The sequence below is a fragment of the Seriola dumerili genome, unplaced genomic scaffold (genome assembly GCF_002260705.1).
Source record: "Seriola dumerili isolate Sdu_G_001 unplaced genomic scaffold, Sdu_1.0 BDQW01000127.1, whole genome shotgun sequence".
NCBI lineage: Eukaryota > Metazoa > Chordata > Actinopteri > Carangiformes > Carangidae > Seriola > Seriola dumerili.
The window spans coordinates 807,808-816,890 of NW_019174382.1; positions in this window are offsets into that span (position 1 = coordinate 807,808).

The window sequence follows — 9,083 nt, forward strand, 5'->3', positions numbered from 1 at the left end:
AAAAATCTGTTTCCTCGAGATAAATGAGACCAAAGACGAGCACCAATCACAGACTGCCGCTTCATGATAGGACTACAAATCCTGCTGGTGCACTGTGGGAAATGAATGCTGTGAGAGTGCATGATGGGACACAGAAACCTGTAAGATGGAGACGGGCTGCAGCACAGGAAACAGAAGACGAGCAGTTTCCAAAAACAAAACGATAAAACTAACGTTAACAACGGTCCAAACAGAAGCTGCTGCTGATCTGGAGCTTTTGATTGTACCGCATGGTCTTCCTCAGCAGACGTGCACTTGTCTCTGAGCACTGGGCGCAGCAGTCGCTCACCTGGTCGAGCATGTTCCACATATCAAGGCAGAGTCCTTGCTGCAGTGACCCAGGTTTGGATCCGGCCCTGTGCTGCAGTTCATATAGTGTCTGTCTTTAAAGGGCCAGGCCGCTGTTCCTGCATGTTACCCAGTGAAACACACACAGGAGTGTGTGCAGTGACTGTGACTGAGGCCGTCGCTGGTAAATAAAACATGCAAAAACAGCGGTATGATCCTTTAACTGCAGCCTGTTTGGCTGGAAAACGTCTCTGAGCGCTGAATTATTAACAACAGCATTTTATTCTGTGACGGATGCAAAATCCCACAGTCAGAGAAACACACGAACACACCGTCTGCTCCCTCCTCCTCTCCTTCCTCCTCCTGTAGTTATCAGCTGAACGAGCGGCTGATGTTAAATTATTAAGGTTTTATTACCGTCAGAAATGGGTCGCTAATACTTTAAAGTGTGTGTGTGTGTGTGTGTGCGTGTGTGTGTGTGTGTGTGTGTGTGTTTAATATTTCATACGAGTCATCAGATGTTCAGGAGCGAGCAGAAAGTTGGAAATGAAAGAGGGAGTGTGTGTTTTGTGTTACAGTGTGTTAGTGTGTGTGTTTCAGAGCCACGTTGTGTGTGTGTGTGTGTATCTGTATCTGTCTGTCTGTGTGTGTGTGTGTGTGTGTGTGTGTATCTGTCAGTGTGTGTGTGTGTGTGTGTGTGTATCTGTATCTGTCTGTGTGTGTGTGTGTGTGTGTGTGTGTGTGTGTGTGTGTGTGTGTGTGTGTGTGTGTGTGTGTGTGTGTGTGTGTGTGTGTGTGTGTGTGTGTGTGTGTGTGTGTGTGTGTGTGTGTGTGTGTATCTGTCTGTGTGTGTGTGTGTGTATCTGTGAGTGTGTGTGTGTGTGTGTATCTGTCAGTGTGTGTGTGTGTGTGTATCTGTCAGTGTGTGTGTTACACAGCGATGTAGTGTGTGTGTATAAATAGACTTTACATCTGGCCTGGTGAAACTTTAATGACTCTTCTTCATGAATATAATTGGAGACGTCGACCCGCCGCCTCTTCTCAGACAAGGTCACCTTCAACACTCCTCCTGCGCCTCCTCCTGCTCCTCGTCCTCCTTTCCCTCGTAATCCTCCTCATCTTCCTCCTCGTCTTTATTTTCTCCTCATTTTTGTTATTTAGCCTCCTTTTCTTTCTCCTTCTCGCCTCCTCCTCCTCTTTCACTCTCATCCTTATGTCTCTGTTTCCTCCAACCCATTTCTTTCTCGTCTTTTTTCTTTTCATCTTCATTTTCCACATCCATCACTTCATTAGTAAACATGTTATTAAGTATTTGTGAAACGACTGAAACTAACTGACAGTAAACTGCAGTTTAAGCAGCCACCTGATCCGTATTCTGTTTCTGTGCTGATCCAAAGTCAGTTTGAAGTCCGTCAGCGTCCCATCATGCACCAGAACAGAAATATCACGTTCATGTCGCCGCACCTTCAGTTTAAACTTCACTTACACTGATTTTAACAGTTTCATTGTTCACGTTTCCTCTGAAATCTTCAACATGTCCGACAGTTAAATATTCCATATTCAGATTAAAGCTGACGTGAGGCGCGTGGTCGTTCTACATATGGAATATTTACTACTGATAAATACAAACACGCTTCACGTTAGCATGAGTCTAAATATGGAATAAATATTCTGTACTTAAGCTAATGTTAATGCAGTAGTCTAGGTCTGTGATTAAAGATCATTGGTGTCATGTTACATTATTAATTCACATTATTTTTAACCTTCTGTAGTCGCTGCACCTTCTTGATTTGTCTGATGACGTGAACACTCGTGAGCGCAGCACGACTGTCCGTGTGTCTTTAGGTTGCTCGATTTTTATTTCAGGTATTAAAAAACAAAATATAAAATGAAATATAATTTTTCTTTTTCATGATCGAAAGGAAGGATGAGCAGAATTTAAAAAGTTTAATGCAACAGCTTGCATTTCAAAGAAAATTTTTTGTTTTAATATTTTTTTGTTTCTGAAAGGAAAATAAAATGACTAAAAGACACACGGACCCATTAGCAAACACAGAATTTGAATTTCAGTTTGAAGCAAATCATGTAGTTTTTATCTGTCTCCGTTAGCGAGTATTTCTGAGAAATTAGTTTGTCAGAACCTGATTTTCTCGACTGCATCAGGACCTTCAGTAACTCAGTGATTCTGATACTAGGCCCAAATGTCAATATTTCCTCCCAGTACAGTTTAAAACTCAACACTTTACAGTTTAAAGTTAAACCGTGAGCTGGAAAAAGTAAAGTAAAAAAAGTACAGAAGTTCAGCATCTATTAATTATATCTGCTGCACTTTCCTCAGTTTTAGCGTCTAACTGTAGCAGATAAACTAAAACTAGAGACTAGAACAGAAACAGTTCAACTACAGGTGAATGTTAAATTAGGTTGAACAGTTTTTAAAAAAAAATTAATAACTGAGCATGAAAGCTACAGTAATTAACTGTTAGCTTCTGAGCTAATGTTGAGCTGACATAAATCACATTAGCTTGCTTTGCTAACAAGCAACAGCTTGTCCTTGAACAATAAAAAGATGTTTATAAAGTTTTACTGTGATCACATGGATAAAACAACCTAGCTAGCAAGCTAACTAGTTTCAGCCCATTTACACATGTAGTCTTCTTGTGTTAATTAGCTTTGAGCACAGCATTGCTAATGAATTAGCAGCTGTTAGCTTGTAAACTGATCTTACATTTTCCTGCAGATTTTTAGCTCACTAGCTACAAAAATGAATGACTAACAGTTTTAGTAGAAAAATTAAGATATAACTAACTAGTGATGTTAGCTAACAGGTTAGCTAATTTTATTTCAGTACTCCATGGGTTCAGAACTGGATTATTCTTGTCTCCACACCCCAGAGCTTTGCTGCTAGCTCTAGCAGGCTAGCTAATTTCACGACTACTGTTAGATCCTACAGTAATAATTACGATCAGTGGATGAAGACTGATCGATGTGGTTGAAAGCCACAAAACTAGTTCTGCAGGTTTAGCAGTGATCGCTAATACACTCTAAATTACATCAGAAGGTCCTTATCCAGTAGAGACGAACAATCAGGCTGAGCAAACTGTTAGCTCGCTAGCTAGCTGTTTGGCTTACATAGAAAAGACACTGATGCTCATACTAACATGTTAACACTAGCCTAGTGGCTACACTAGCTTGTGTTCCAATCAGATGTGTTAGTAACTGAACAGTGCTGGTTAGCTGGCTAACAGCTGTTAGCAGAGCTAAGGACATCCAACATGGCCGCCAGGGATGGCTGAGTGCTTTATTGAGGACGTGGACTCACCTGAGCACACCTGTGGACACCTGAAGTGTGACCTTTGGTAACAAACTGAGAACAGGAACCAGAGGAGGTTCTGACTGAGGAGCATTTGTTTCATTCACAGCTGGAATGTTTGGAGCTGAATGTCGTTTTTAACATGATGTTCAGGTGACTGTAACCCCGCCTCCTCGCCCTCCACCCACAGGTGCTGTTGCTCACTCTGAGGTCATTGACCTCTGACCTCGGCCAGGTGCTTTCAGCTCACCTAAACTGTTCTCCCTCGGTTCCTCTGATTGTCTCTGTTTGTTTCACTTCCTGTTGGGGGAAAAAAAAAAACTACAAAGAGACTGTTAAAACTCTACTAATGATTTTATTTTCTGAATTTGTAAACTGATGTATATTTTAAAACAAATAAAATATTTTAAACGTAACTCAGTCTTTGTCTTTTGTCTTTGTGAAGCTATTTACTTATTACATCAAATACAACAAATATATATTGTGACATTTCTTAGGTAAGTGATAATCTGTCAACTAATTAATTAATATAATGGCTTATTTCTTCAATCATTCACGTCCTTATATAACCAAATCAGTTTATTAATTTTATTGTTTTAATTTGTAATTTGTTGATAAAGGAAGTGACAGAAGGATAAATAAATGATTAACTGATAATTCAGTTTGTCCAAATTTATCTTGTAGAAAATCCACCTTTAGTATTTTGAAGCTGGAGCTTGTTCCTGCAGCAGCTCTCAGGTGTGTTACCTGTTCAGCTGCTGATTAAATTACATCATTAATGTTAATGAATACTGTCATCATCAGTCTGACACAAACACACACACACACACGTGATTATCACATTGTTCATCAGTGTTAATGAACCTGCTTCATAAACTATTTTTCACTGTTAATGTGAGCAGCTGTGTGTGTGTGTGTGTGTCTTGTTGCCTGGTAACAGCTGATATTGATCATTCTGGTGTGTGAATTATTTATAGTTGATAAATAATGAATCTGTTTTGTTTCCGTCGTTATGTTAAGCAGCTGATAATGTCACACCACCAGTCAATCACATATCCACCAATCAGTTGACGTTTCTGTCTCACTCCCGGACTGAAGAACAGGGTTTTCCAGACAGTCCGAGGGGTTTGTCAGGAACTTTAAAGAACCCACAAAAACCTGCTGGTTCTCAGACACACTTGAGTTTCTCCAGGGTTCTTTAAGTTCATGACAGTCCTTCACTGTTTGTCAAGGATGTTAGCAGTTCCTCCGGGTTCTTCAGTGTTATTTCAGGGATCTATGAGGGTCCGTGAAGGTTCCTCTGGGTAATTTTGGTTTCTTCACGGTTCTTTAATGTTTCTCAGAGTGTCATTATAGGGAATAAATTTCTAAGATGTTCTCGAGATTCAAGGATCTTCAAAGTTCAATGAAGAGCTGTAACAAGATAACTCATTTAGATTTCTTCAGAGTTCTGTTAGGTTCCTCAGGGATTTACCAAGAACCTTCCTGAACTTCTTTATGGTTCTTTAAGGTTTGTGAGTGTTCCTCTGGGTTTGTTGAGGTTTTTAGCTGTTCCTCTGAGGTTCTAAAGGGTTTATTAGGGATCTAAAGGCTCTTTTTGGTTCATCAGGATTTTTTAGGTTTCCTCAAGGTTCTCTAAGGTTCCTCAAGAACCCTGCTGGAACCAGATTCTTTAGTGTTCATAGGTATCCTCAAGGTTTGGCTGGGCTTTTTGGGTTACTTTGGTTTCATCTTTAAACTTTAGGTTTCCTTGGTTCCAGGTTCTTTTATGGGCTCTGTTTTATGAAGAACCACAAAGCCAAGTGTATGAGCTCAGGTGAGTCCAGGTATAATCAGTCTCCCTCTGTCCTCTAACAGTCTGATCTGTAAGCTGTGCTGCCTCCTGCTGGACCAAAAAAGAACTGAACCTGAAAACAGGAGAACTATCATCCATCCTGCACAAAAAACTTGCTATTGCCAGTCTAATATGTGTTACTGAAAGTGTTATACAGTGTGTTTTAAATGTTTTTATGCTTTACAATACTATGAATTTTTTTGATCTTTTTTATGCATCACTATACTATGACATTTTTATACCTTACTATAGTATGACGTTTTTCAGGTTTTTATGCCTTTTAATACTATGACGTTTTTCTGCCATTTATGCTTTACTATACTATGTAGTTTTTATGACTTTTATGCCTTACTATACTGTGTCATTTTTAGACCTTACTATACTATTTCTTTTATATGCCTTACTATACTATATTGTTTTTATGACTTTTTATGCCTTACTATACGATATTGTTTTTATACCTTACTATAAGATGACGTTTTTATGCCTCACTATACTATGTCGTTATTTTTTACTTTTATGCCTTACTATACTATGTTGTGTTTATACCTTAATATACGATATTGTTTTTAGGACTTTTTATGCCTTACTATACTATGTCGTTTTTATGACTTTTATGTCTTACTGTACTATGTCCTTTTTATACTTTACTATACTATGTCGTTTTCATGACTTATATGCCTCACCATACTATGTCGTTCATTTTAACTTTTATGCCTTACTATACTATGTTGTTTTTAAACCTTAGTATACGGTATGATTTTTATGCCTTACTATACTATATCGTTTTTATTACTTTTTATGCCTTACTATATCATTTTTATGCCTTACTATAGTATTTTGTTTTTATGACTTTTATGCCTAACTGTACTATGTCGTTTTTATACCTTACTATACTATGTCGTTTTTATGACTTATATGCCTCACTATACTATGTCGTTTTTATACCTTACTATACTATGTCGCTTTTATGACTTTTTATGCCTTCTTTTACTGTAACGTTTTTATGCCTCACTATACTATGTCGCTTTTATGACTTTTATGCCTTACTATACTATGTCGTTTTTATAACTTACGATACTATGTCGTTTTTATGACTTTTATGCCTTGCTATATTATGTCGTTTTTTTTTACTTTTATGCATTACTATAGTATGACATTTTCATGACTTTAATGCCTTACTATACTATGTCGTTATTATGACTTTTATGCCTTACTGTACTATGTTGTTTTTAAACCTTACTATACGATATCATTTTTATGCCTTACTATACTATGTCATTTTTATGACTTTTATGCCTAACTATACTATGTCGTTTTTATACCTTATTATACTATGTCATTTTTATGACTTTTATGCCTTACTATACTATGTCGTTTTTATACCTTACTATACGATGTCGTTTTTATGACTTTTATGCCTTCCTATATTATGTCGTTTTTTAAACTTTTATGCATTACTATACTATGTCGTTTTTATGACTTTTATGCCTTACTATACTATGTCGTTTTTATACCTTACTATACGATGTCATTTTTATGACTTTTATACCTTGCTATATTATGTCGTTTTTTTTACTTTTATGCATTACTATACTATGTCGTTTTCATGACTCTTATGCCTTGCTATACTATGTCATTTTTATGACTTTTATGCCTCACTATGCTATGACATTTTTATGACTTTTATGCATTACTGTACTATGTCGTTTTTATGACTTTTATGCCTTACTATACTATATCGTTTTTATACCTTACTATACTATGTCGTTTTCATGCCTTTTTATGCCTCACTATAGTATGTCGTTTTTATGCCATACTATACTATGTCGTTTTTATGACTTTTATGCCTTACTATACTATGTCGTTTTTAAACCTTACTATACGATATCATTTTTATACCTTACTATACTATGTCGCTTTCATGCCTTTTTATGCCTCACCATAGTATGTCGTTTTTATGACTTTTATGCCTTACTATACTATGACATTTTTATGACTTTTTATGCCTTACTTTACTATGTCGTTTTGATGCCTTTTTATGCCTCCCTATAGTATGTCGTTTTTATGACTTTTATGCCTTACTATACTATGACATTTTTATGACTTTTTATGCCTTACTTTACTATGTCGTTTTGATGCCTTTTTATGCCTCCCTATAGTATGTCGTTTTTATGACTTTTATGCCTTACTATACTATGACGTTTTCATGCCTTTTTATGCCTCCCTATAGTATGTCGTTTTTATACCTCACTATACTGTCTTTTTTATACCTTACTATACTATGTCGTTTTTATGACTTTTATGCCTTGCTATACTATGTCGTTTTCATGCCTTTTTATGCCTCACCATAGTATGTCGTTTTGATACCTTAGTATACTATTGTCGTATTTATACCTTACTATACTATGTGGTTTTTTAACTTTTATGCCTTACTATACTATGTCGTTTTTATGACTTTTATGCCTTAGTATACAATGTCATTTTTTTGACTTTTATGCCTTACTATACTATGACGTTTTTATGCCTCACTATACTATGTCGCTTTCATGCCTTTTTATGACTCACCATAGTATGTCGTTTTTATGCCTTACTATACTATGTCGTTATTATGACTTTTGATGCCTTGCTTTACTATGTCGTTTTGATGCCTTTTTATGCCTCACCATAGTATGTCGTTTTTATGCCTTACTATACTATGTCATTTTTATGACTTTTTATGCCTTACTATACTATGACGTTTTCATGCCTTTTTATGCCTCCCTATAATATGTTGTTTTTATACCTCACTATACTATGTCTTTTTTATACCTTACTATACTATGTCGTTTTTATGACTTTTATGCCTTGCTATACTATGTCATTTTTATGACTTTTTATGCCTTACTTTACTATGTCGTTTTCATGCCTTTTTATGCCTCACCATAGTATGTCGTTTTTATGCCTTACTATACTATGTCATTTTTATGACTTTTTATGCCTTACTATACTATGACGTTTTCATGCCTTTTTATGCCTCCCTATAATATGTTGTTTTTATACCTCACTATACTATGTCTTTTTTATACCTTACTATACTATGTCGTTTTTATGACTTTTATGCCTTGCTATACTATGTCATTTTTATGACTTTTTATGCCTTACTATACTATGTCGTTTTTTTTAACTTTTATGCCTCACTATAGTATGTCGTTTTTATACCTTACAATACTATGTTGTTTTTATGACTTTTATGCCTCACTATAGTATGTCGTTTTTATGCCTTACTATACTATGTCGTTTTTATGACTTTTTATGCCTTACTATACTATGTCATTTTCATGCCTTTTTATGCCTCACCATAGTATGTCGTTTTTATTCCTTACCATACTATGTCGTTTTTATGACTTTTTATGCCTTACTATACTATGTCATTTTCATGCCTTTTTATGCCTCACTATAGTATGTCGTTTTTATACCTCACTATACTATGTCTTTTTTATACTTTAATATGCTATGTCGTTTTTTTGACTTTTATGCCTTACTATACTATGTCGTTTTTATGCCTCACTATACTATGACGTTTTTATACCTTACTATACTATGTCGTTTTCATGCCTTTTTATGCCTCAC